Consider the following 11,629-nt stretch of genomic DNA (forward strand, 5'->3'; position numbering starts at 1 on the left):
TCATGTGATGTATCCTGGGTAGAAGCAGGAGGCATGTAGATAAGTATCGCGGTCAGTAGGTTCATAGGCACCGACTTCTACTGGCGCCGGTGGGTGCTTGACCCCCGCTCTGCCCCCGGCACCGCCCCAACTCCACCCCTGCCCTTCCCCTTCTCATCCCCATTCCCGCCCCTTCCCCAAAGTCCCTGCCCCAACTCTGCCCCCTCCCTGCCCCTATTCCGACTCCTTCCCCAAATCCCGGCCCCACCTCTTCCCCGCCTCCTCCCCTGAGCACACCATGTTCCCACTCCTCCCCCTCCCTCCCGGAGCGTGCTACAGCTGTTTGCCGGTGGCAAGCACTGGGAGATAGGTGGAGGAGCGGGGATGCGGCGTGCTCGAGGGGGGGGGGGGGCGGGGTAGAGGAGCTTGGCTGCCGGTGGGTGCAGAGCACCCACTAATTTTTCCCCATGGGTGCGCCAGCCCCGGAGCACCCACAGAGTCAGCACCTATGAGTCGGTTTCCGGTATAGGGTGGTGTTTATGTGACCATCACTTATTTGCACTGTAGTGTCCAGGAAGTGGATCTCGTGTGTGGAGTGGTCCAGGCTGAGGTTTATGGTGGGGTGGAAACTGTTGAAATCCAGGTGGAATTCTTCAAGGGCCTCCTTTCCGTGGGTCCATAAGATGAAGATTTCATCAATGTAGTGCAAGTAGCGGAGGGGCGCTAGGGGATACCTCTTCATCAATTATTGGGAGTGGACCACATCCACCCTGACTGAATTGACCCTTTCAGCACTGGTTCTCCACTTGTAAGGTAAACTCCCTTCTCTTCATGTGTCAGTGTATTTATGCCTGAATCTGTAATTTTCACTTCATGCATCTGAAGAAGGGAGTTTTGTTTACCCACGAAAGCTTATGCCCAAATAAATCTGTTAGTCTTTAAGGTGCCACCGGACTCCTTGTTGTTTTTCAACACAGTTAAGTCGGCTTCAGTTTATACCATGTGTTATTTGGATGCAAGTCTGTTGGAGACCCCCCAAAAGAGCTTCAACATTTGCTCTCTGTTCAGACCAGTTCACCCAACCTTCATTTGGGCATCAAATGTTGATCAGTTAGAGGGAATCCTTTCTTTATGGGGATTCAACAGCCAGAGCGTATCCTGTAGACCACCTGCCACGGGACTCTCTTGCAGTTGTCACTTTCAGGGGCCTCTCCAAGCCACCGGTTTGCCTTTCCCCTCTGCACTAGACATCTCCTCTTTACAGTTAGAGGCTAAACTCCCCCTGACCTCCATTGGGTGCTGCAGGGTTCCACTCGCTCACACCAGGGGGAATTTACCCCAGAGGTTTCAAAGTCCCTTTCCACACGTGTGTAAATTTTGGCTTCCATGGCACAAGTAACACTGAGGTGCCCAGTGTAGCCCCCCCCATACTGCCACTGCTGGTCCCTAGTTTTAGGCCAAGCTGTGGTCGCTATTTTTTGGATCCTCTTATTGGAATTTGCTATCCTGTTGTTACTGATGTTATTAGAACGGCCAGACTGGGTCAGACCAAAGAGCCATCTAGCCCAGTATCCTGTCTTCTGACAGTGGCCAGTGCCAGGTGCCCCAGAGGGAATGAACAGAACAGGTAATCATCAAGTGACCCATCCCATCGCCCATTCCCAGCTTCTGGCAAACAGAAGCTAGGGACATCATGTCTTCCCCTCCCAAACTGCCATCACTTCATCAGTCTTTGCTGGCAGGGCTGGGCACTCATACGTTCTCCTGGCATGTCCTTGCGTTCTGGCCTGGTCTTTTACTCATCTGTAAGATGGCCCCTGTCGACTCCTTCCTCTGCGTCACTGGCAGCTGGAGTTGCGAGTGGTCGTCTTGGCTTTTGCGGTACGGTACACACCAGCTTTTTGCACATCCTGAACCAAACACGTTTTGTTCCACTCTGCCAGCACGAGCCACAATTTGAGAGTTTGAGGTTTTATTTTCCACTGGTTCAAATGCAGCTCCTAAGAAACCACAACTTACTGGAGTCACTAGATCCCTTCCCACAGCAAATGCTTGGCTGTACAGCTGAATGTCACACCGTGGCCTGAAAGTGCAGGCCTGTTCGGTCATACCAACTAGTAAAGTTCATTGCACAGTCGAGGACTCTGCAGCCTCCATGTGCAAATCTAGCAACACATGGATGGGTTTTGGGGGGCTGGGACCCAAGCCACGAGACTTTAATCAGAAACAGACCCCTTGTGTTCCTTGTAGCTAGTCCCACTATAATGCAAGGCCAATACGCTTTGAAGCAGCTGAAGCTTCCACGGAGTCTCCATGCGTAGGCAGACATCAAGAGCAGATTCCCATAACCGGGTGACAGGCAGGGATGGTCCATAGCCGAGAGATGTAGTTAGAATCACACCAAACACACATTGCACGTGAGCACCAAAGCCACTTTACTCCACAGTGGCTCCTGACTGCCTCAAGGCAACAATCTAGCTAGAGCACGTGGAACAGCTCTGACAGGAGGAAAATACTCCTTTTGCTGTCTAAAACCGGTGGCTAACTTACAAGACACCACCGCATCGTAGGAACAGAGGACTCTGAACTGTTCTGTGCCAGCATGTTCCTGTATTGGCTGCTAGTATGAGGCACTGAGTCCTTTAAGTGGGGGGAGAGAAGGATGTCACCTTTTCGCCTCACAGTCATGCCATTTATTCCCCGTTGCAGTTGCACTCAGCTTCCTAACCTGATTGCTCGTTCTCTGGCTCCTCCCTGGTTAATTCACTTGCAGCCCAGCAGCAGATGTAGAAGGGGATGGACATTAAGGAACACTTGGGCTCAAGGGAGAAGATGGGAATGAGAAAACAGTTGTGGGTGGAGAGTCTCAGCTGAGGTAGTGGCTCTATTGGTGAAGTCATTTTAAAATTTAATCTGGAGCATTGCCTGCAAGAACAATCCTGCAGGGGCAAGGAAGGGGGCAATGACTCCGTGTCTTTCACCTCTGTCTTCTGACATCAATTGTGGGTGGATAAAGACACTAGGTGAATTCTCTCCTGAAGTCATTGCAGCAGGATTAGTAGGGTTTACATTGAAGTATCATTAGGCTTCAGAGCTAACATGATAGAGTGGGTTTGTGCAGTCAGGTCACAGCTTCCTTATGTTTTCAGCATCTCTGGCTGCATTTCCAAGCAGGCGGAGTGCACAGGGATCTCCTAGGAAGGTTAAGGACTAAAACAGATCCTTAAAAGGTATTTAGGCTCCTAACGTCCACTGAAATCAGTGGAAATGAGGCACCTATGTTTGAGGCTCTGGGCCTCAATCCTTTATTGCAGAAGCAAAGGGGTTGTGGCAGAGAACAGAAATTAGAGGAGACAGTCAGATGAGCAGATTGGTTTAAAGCTCCTGAATGGACAGCTCTTGCCACTTGTAATTCAATTATGCGTGAGGCTGAAGCTTAGCGTTCATCAATGGAGTCCATTGCACACATGGCCTATGACTAAGGCGAAGGTTTTGTCACGGTTGTTTTTAGTAAAAGTCACGGACCGGTCACGGGCAAGAAACAAAAATTCACGGAAGCCGTGACCGGTCTGTGACTTTTGCTGCTGCAGCTCCATGGGTTCCCCTGCCACAGTGGTGGCTGGGAGCTGTGCGGGTCCCTCGCTGCCCACAGCGTCTGGGAGCTGCAGGTGGGGCCCCCTCAGCAGCTGGGAGCTGCAGGGTGATCATGTGTTCCAGAGAGAAAACTGGACACCCCCCAGCCGCTCACTTGAGGTGTCCCCCTTCTTCCCCCCCCAGCCCACCTGAGGCTGTCACCCATCACTGGAAATTTGCAGGAGGGCTGCTGTTGCTTGGGGGAGTTGAGTGGAGATTGGGGCGTGGCATGGCCAGGCCGGGGGGGCGGTGTCCATGAGGCTGGAGGGGGAGTGGGGGTGGCACCATGCCAACATGTTGGTCAGTGTTGGGGCATCTGTGGTGGTGTGGTGCACTGGACGTGGGTCTCTTGGGGAGGTTGGTTGTATTATGGCTGTACCCTGGGTCTGCTGGGGCCAGTTGAGCTGTGTGTGTGTGTGTGTGTTCGTGCCTCCCTCTTTCTGTTGGTGTGGTGCATGTGCACCTGCACCAGCGGGGGGTGGGGGGGACATGGGCTGTGTGGGTTTGTGTGGGGAGGGGGCACTGGAGAGATGCCACCTGAGGGGATCCCAGAGTGTGTGAGGGGGGATATGGAAGCAGAATGAGGGGGAGGAGTCCTCCTGCCCCCTGGGGAATGTGATGGGGACGATCCCGGGGGGAGGGCGGAGTAAAGGATGCTGTTTCAAGGGGAGAGTCTGAATTGGAGGAGGGGGGGGCGCAAAATCTTGGTCTAATGAAGGGTGGGGTGTGTGGGACCTGGGGGGGAGGCTACAGTTTGCGGCGAAGTGGTGGAGGTCTGGTTGGCTGGTGCAGAGCACTGTGGGGATTATATGGGCGGGGCTACCTGGGCATTGGGGGGTGCATGGTGGGGTCTTGACTGAGGCAGTTGGGGGGGGGCCCTGGCTGGGGCAGTTGGGGGAGAGTCTTGGCTGGGGGACTTGAAGAGATTCTATCTCAGCACCTCCCCACGGTCAGTACCACGGCTCTGCTCTGCCTGGCCCTGTTGCGTTTTGGTTTTGTTTTAATTAAAAGCTCGGCTGTGGTCGCTCTTTCTGGTGCATCTCTGGTGGAGGTGCACCTGCACCAGCAGGGGTGGCTGGGGGGGGTGTCACAGGCTGTGGAGGGCCTCTGCTCAGGAGGACGTGCTCTTCCCAGCCCAGGGAGATCAGCAGCTCCCAAGATGTGGAAATTCTCCCCCTGCACCCGGAATGAGCAGGAAACCTTGTATTACAAACCAAGCCCCAGCTAAAAGGAAGCACCAGTCTGTACTCAGCCTTTACCAGCCATTGATCTTAGTCAGGGGCAGCACCAGCCTCTTCACAGGTGGGGGGTGCGGTGGGCTAGACAGAAAACTAGGAGGGACTAGACTGCATTTGGCACCTCTGTCTGTGGCCCCATCCCTGCTCCTCCTCAGTTAAGTGCCAGCCCCGCCTGGTCCCCCCAGGCCCCCCTCCCTGGCCAGGTCGGAAGCTGGAGCTGGGCCGTGCGGGGCGCAGCGGCTGCTGTGCTGGCAGGTGCCAGGGTGCGGCTTCGCCTCTTCCTGCTGCTGCTCTGACCCTGGGGCTGCAAGTGCTCCTCAGCTCACCACCGCCCTTCGACTGCTTGCAGGGAGGCCCAGCTCCAGGGCAGGCAAAGCGGCGACTGTGGGGAGCAGCGACTGCTGGGAGGGGGGCCCAGGAGCATCACTCTGGGCTGCTATAGGGAGCCCTGGACCCAACGCTGGCCCTGGGCAGCAAACCCTGGTGGGTGGCGACACCAGCCTGGGGCTGCTCTTGGGCCCCATGCTCAGACTTACTTTTGGTGGCGGCAGCTCTGCCTTTAGAGGTGGACGGCCAAAGAGCGGCGGGTGCTGGCCGGGCACCCAGCGCTGAAGGCAACAACGCCGCCAGCAGCAGCAAAGTATCTCCCTAACGTTTCCCCTTTGTGCTGCGAGAGGTGGATGGGGGGGTTAAGACAAATTTTAGGGTGGCTATAGCCTCCGCAAATCCCCCCCACCCCCCACACTGCCACCCTGATCTCTACTCCCAGCTGATCTTGCCTGGCACCTGTCTCAAAGCCGGGCTGTCCTACCGCTCAGTCTCAGGACAGAGCTGAAATTATTCTCCACCAGTTCTCCCTGGCAGGAAACACAACCCAAGAACATCAAGTGGGCGGTAGAGACTGTAACGGTATTTGGCTCCAGTGATTGCTGTTCCAAAAGGACTTGTCCTACACCTCCCCAGGGCAGTCATGGCAACATGTAAGAAGCGCCAGGCTGCTCCTGCACCCAAAATCATCGCACAGCTCTCTATTGTCCCTTCCCTTTGCCTTTATCCCACAGACGTCTGCCCCCCTAACCAGAATGTTCATGTCCTCTGAAGCAAGCCAGAGTCGGTAGAGAGCAGGGCTACAGGGCTGTGACCAGGGACCCTCACCCAGTGATGTGGAAGGAAGAGCATTGAGGACCGAGCATCTCTGGTTACAGGCAAGTTGCTCTCCAGGAAGTTACCGTACTTCAGAAACACTCACTCTCCCTTGCCAACTCCTTGTGAGGGCACAACCGGCTCCCCCAAGCGTATCGTGCCCCAATTAGATGCAGAGGCCTTTCCTCAGCGCCCCACCCCATGGTAACATAACAAATTCTCACCCCAGACAAGAGTCTTTGCAGCCCTCTCTCAATACTTCAGCAAATTTCCATTATTCTGCAGCTTGCTGTCTGGTTTCCATCCCTCCGGCTGGGCTCAGGGTGGTGGCGCCTTCTCTTGGGCTCTGCCACAGGTTTGGCCATTCTCTCATCCACACAGTGTCATTAGGGTCTGAAATGAGAAAGACAGAACACTTGTGCATGGTGCACACACAGCCCCACCCCCTGACAGACAGAGTCACCTAGCTGCTGCTTCCTGGAGCCCTCTTCTCTATTCACCTCCAGCCTACCCAATGCCTGGAAAGGTCAGCATGCATAAGGGCCGACAGCCCCCGAGGTCACTCCACACTCTCACCTTATACAGGATGTGCTGGTCGACTGAAGCGAGAGAAGACTGAGTGTACACATGGAGAACAATGTGGTGTCCAGTGACACACCCCGTGACGTGGAAGTACAGACCAGACACTACAGAGCATCTCTAGTTGCATGCAGGTCGCCCTCCTTCACATTCAGTCATGGGGAAGGCAGTGCGGGGGTGGGGGTGGAGAATCCCAAACAATTACCAGCCAAAGGCAGAGATTGACCTTCCCCAGGACCAGGGGTGAAAGTAATTTAAAGGACTTACCAGTACGCTGGAGTACTGAGCAGGGGCGTGGCCTCAACTGGAAGAGGCGGGGCCTTTCAAGATTTAAAGGCCCTATCACACCGGAGCTACCAGCTGCAGAGGCGGCTGGGAGCCCCGGGGCACAGGAGCGAATTAGAGGGCCGGCGCTCCGGCCACCGCGGAGCTCTGGGCCCTTTAAATCACCACGGGAGCCCTGCTGCTGCTACCCCAGGGCGGCAGGGCTCGGGCAGGAATTCAAAGGGCCTGAGGCTCCCTGCAGTGGCAGGAGCCCTGGGCCCTTTAAATCACCGCCGGAGAAGCCAGTCCTGTCTGGCACAGCGTATCGGACTGGCTTACTTTCACCTCTGCCCAGGACCCAACCCATGGAAATGAGAAACCTCTCTCTGCTCTCAGGGAGGCACCTTGCTACTCAGACACTGGAGAGAGAGAAGAACAGGAGTACTTGTGGCACCTTAGAGACTAACAAATTTATTAGAGCATAAGCTTTCGTGGGCTACAGCCCACTTCTTCGGATGCATATATAGAGAGAGGATGTGACGAACTGGAACTGTTCTCAATGTGGTCTTTGACTGCTGAGTGGGGAGTGTTGGCTGGGAAGGCAGGGGAGGTTGGCTAGGACGGTCTGCATGGGGGATGGGAGACTGGCCTTGAGGGAAGATACCTGAGCATGTAACATGAGAACCCAGGAAGGGGTTAGAGGCCAGGTGACACCTTTGCCCAGGAAACTGAACAAAGGCTGGAGTGGGAGTTTTGAGAGCTGGCTGGTGGAATGGCTGGGAGGCAGACAGGGCTCTGACCTCCCAAGGGGGCTGTGGTGCCCTGGGACCCCAAGATGGACCTAACTGAGGGGTATCCTGTTGTCTGTGCCTGCAAGACCTGTCTTGGACTGTGTTCCTGTCATCCAAATAAACCTTTTGCTTTACTGGCTGGCTGAGAGTCATGGTGAATCACAGGAAGCCGGGGGTGCAGGGCCTTGTGTCCCCCAACACTCCGTGACAACTGGTGGCAGGGGTGGGATCTACTGCACCCCGTGGACGGCGCTTCCTGCAGTAAGTGACTGGGGAGCAGTAAAACGAAGGGAGATCGACGGGGACCAGGCGTGCTGAAGAGTCAGAGAGAGACGGTTTCAGGGGGCGATTCACCCCTGGGAGTGTGTGACCAGTGAGAAGGACTTTTGCAGTAACAGGGTCCCCCGGGGGATTGCAAGGGAGGTGGTGACCTCGAGAAGGTCTGGCACACTAGGGGTGCTCCTTGGAAACTGGGGAGCGGTGAGCACACAGGCCGGTGAGTGGCCAGCAGGAAGATGTATGCCAAGCGGCTTAAGAGCAACCTGGTGGAGCTGTGCAGGCAGAGGGGGCTGCGCAGTGGGAGGCTCACCAAAGAACAGCTCATTGCCCGGCTGGAGGAGGGAGATCACTCGAATGAACTGATCCCTGTGTCTCAGGGAAGCAGCCTGGCAGATGCAGCGCAGTGTCTGTCCCTGCTGGGAGTGGTCAGCCGGCTGCTGAGGGCTTCCCGAGACCCCTCCTTCCTATGCCTAGGGGAAGGGCGGGGAGGAGCCCAGCAAATACCGAGACCCCCCCGGCCAGCAGAGGATCCTCCCAGCGACTCGCGGCATCCGTGGAGCGGAAGCGGCTGGAATGGGAGAAAGAGCTAAAACGGAGAGAGCTGGAGGATCGTGAACAACAGAGACAGCATGAACGGGAGGAGAAAGAGAAACAGAGGCAGCATGAAGAGAGACAGAGGCATCATGAACTGGAACTGGCCAGGCTGAGGGGCAGCGAGCCCCCGGCTGCGGTGAGTGAGGGGGGACCCAGGACTGCACGGAGCTTTGATAAGTGCATCCTGGCCACACGTAAGGAGGGGGAGGACATGGATGACTTCCTGGATGCCTTTGAGACGGATGCCTCTGCGAGCTGCACCAGGTTCATACTGCGTACAGACTCCAGGTTCTCACCCCCTTACTGGACCCCAAAGCCGTGGCATTGTACCGCCAACTGGAAGAGGCAGAGAAAGGGGACTACGAACTATTCAAAAAGGCCCTGCTACGAGAGTTTGGGCTGACTCCTGAGATGTACCGGGAAAGGTTGCGGAGTCAGGATAAAATCTCTGAGATCTCATATCTGCAACTAGCCGTCCACCTGGAGGGATATGCCAGCAAGTGGGCAGATGGGGCCCAGATGAAGGAGGACCTGGTTATACTGCTGGTACTGGAGCAACTGTATGAGCAATGCCCATCCGACCTGAGGCTGTGGTTGAGGGACAAAAAGGCAGAGAACCCGCAACATGCAGGCCAGCTGGCCAATGAGTTTGTAAAGAGCCGGTCAGGGGATAACAGGGAGGAGTCCCAAAGGAACAGTCCCACCACAACACAGAGAGANTCATGGTGAATCGCAGGAAGCCGGGGGTGCAGGGCCTTGTGTCCCCCAACACTCCGTGACAACTAGTGGCAGCGGCGGGATCTACTGCACCCCGTGGATGGCGCTTCCTGCAGTAAGTGACTGGGGAGCAGTAAAACGAAGCGGGATTGACGGGGACCAGGCGTGCTGAAGAGTCAGAGAGAGACGGTTTCAGGGGGCGATTCACCCCTGGGAGTGTGTGACCAGTGAGAAGGACTTTTGCAGTAACAGGGTCCCCCGGGGGATTGCAAGGGAGGTGGTGACCTCGAGAAGGTCTGGCACACTAGGGGTTCTCCTTGGAAACTGGGGAGCGGTGAGCACACAGGCCGGTGAGTGGCCAGCAGGAAGATGTATGCCAAGCGGCTTAAGAGCAACCTGGTGGAGCTGTGCAGGCAGAGGGGGCTGCGCAGTGGGAGGCTCACCAAAGAACAGCTCATTGCCCGGCTGGAGGAGGGAGATCACTCGAATGAACTGATCCCTGTGTCTCAGGGAAGCAGCCTGGCAGATGCAGCGCAGTGTCTGTCCCTGCTGGGAGTGGTCAGCCGGCTGCTGAGGGCTTCCCGAGACCCCTCCTTCCTATGCCTAGGGGAAGGGCGGGGAGGAGCCCAGCAAATACCGAGACCCCCCCGGCCAGCAGAGGATCCTCCCAGCGACTCGCGGCATCCGTGGAGCGGAAGCGGCTGGAATGGGAGAAAGAGCTAAAACGGAGAGAGCTGGAGGATCGTGAACAACAGAGACAGCATGAACGGGAGGAGAAAGAGAAACAGAGGCAGCATGAAGAGAGACAGAGGCATCATGAACTGGAATTGGCGAGGCTGAGGGGCCGCGAGCCCCCGGCTGCGGTGAGTGAGGGGGGACCCAGGACTGCACGGAGCTTTGATAAGTGCATCCTGGCCACACGTAAGGAGGGGGAGGACATGGATGACTTCCTGGATGCCTTTGAGACGGATGCCTCTGCGAGCTGCACCAGGTTCATACTGCGTACAGACTCCAGGTTCTCACCCCCTTACTGGACCCCAAAGCCGTGGCATTGTACCGCCAACTGGAAGAGGCAGAGAAAGGGGACTATGAACTATTCAAAAAGGCCCTGCTACGTGAGTTTGGGCTGACTCCTGAGATGTACCGGGAAAGGTTCCGGAGTCAGGATAAAACCCCTGAGATCTCATATCTGCAACTAGCCGTCCACCTGGAGGGATATGCCAGCAAGTGGGCAGATGGGGCCCAGATGAAGGAGGACCTGGTTATACTGCTGGTACTGGAGCAACTGTATGAGCGGTGCCCATCCGACCTGAGGCTGTGGTTGAGGGACAAAAAGGCAGAGAACCCGCAACATGCAGGCCAGCTGGCCAATGAGTTTGTAAAGAGCCGGTCAGGGGATAACAGGGAGGAGTCCCAAAGGAACAGTCCCACCACAACACAGAGAGAGAGACATCATGGGACCTCCCAGCGGGGAAATATGGAGAACCCCCACCAAAGGGGAACATCCAGCGTCAGGTCCATCTGACCCGCTCGAGGGGACCCACAGGACATGGGCTGCTATCACTGTGGCCAAAGAAGCCACATACAGGCCCAGTGCCTCAGGCTCAGGGACAGACTGAGCAGACAAAACCCACAGAGGGTTGACTGGGTAGAGACCCAGCCGGACGAGGGGAAGACGGCCCAGGCAAGGGGGGCTGACAGCTTCCCAACGGCTCAGGAGAGAGGAGGCCCTGGGCCAGCTCCTCTGGGGGGTTGGATGCTCCAGACTCAGGGTTTTTGGTTTATACGGTGGGCGCGGGGCAGTCCCTCCGGAGATAGTACCTTGTTCCCCTGGAGGTGGATGGGAGGAAGGTCAATGGATACTGGGATACGGGCGCAGAGGTGATGCTGGCCCGGCCCGAGGTGGTGGCCCCAGATCAGGTGGTGCCCAACACCTACCTGACCCTGACAGGGGTGGGCGGGACCCCAGTCAAAGTGCCCATGGTGAGGGTACGCCTGAGGTGGGGGGGCCAAGGAGGGCCCCAAGGACGCGGGGATACACCCATATTTGCCCACTGAGGTGTTGATGGGGGGGACCTGGAGGACTGGCCAAGCAACCCCCAGGGTATCCTGGTTGTGACCCGTAGTCAGAGCCGGCGAGGGGCACTGCGTCCTGACCAGTGCCGTATTATTGCCTAGGCCGGCAAATTTGCAGGGGCGGAAGCTCCCCTCTGCGCCCTGCCCCCCTGCTCCAGCTCACCTCTGCCTCCTCTGCAAGCACGCCGGCGGGTCCTGTTTCTCTCCCGTCCCAGTGCTTGCGCCGCGAAACAGCTGTTTTGCGGGGCAGGGAGAGGGGGGAGGAGGGGAAATGCCACGCGCTGGGGGGAAGAGGCAGGGCCAGGGCGGGGATTTGGGGAAGGGATCCAATAGGGG

Source organism: Trachemys scripta, unplaced genomic scaffold (assembly GCF_013100865.1).
Source record: "Trachemys scripta elegans isolate TJP31775 unplaced genomic scaffold, CAS_Tse_1.0 scaffold_78, whole genome shotgun sequence".
NCBI classification, from domain to species: Eukaryota; Metazoa; Chordata; order Testudines; family Emydidae; genus Trachemys; species Trachemys scripta.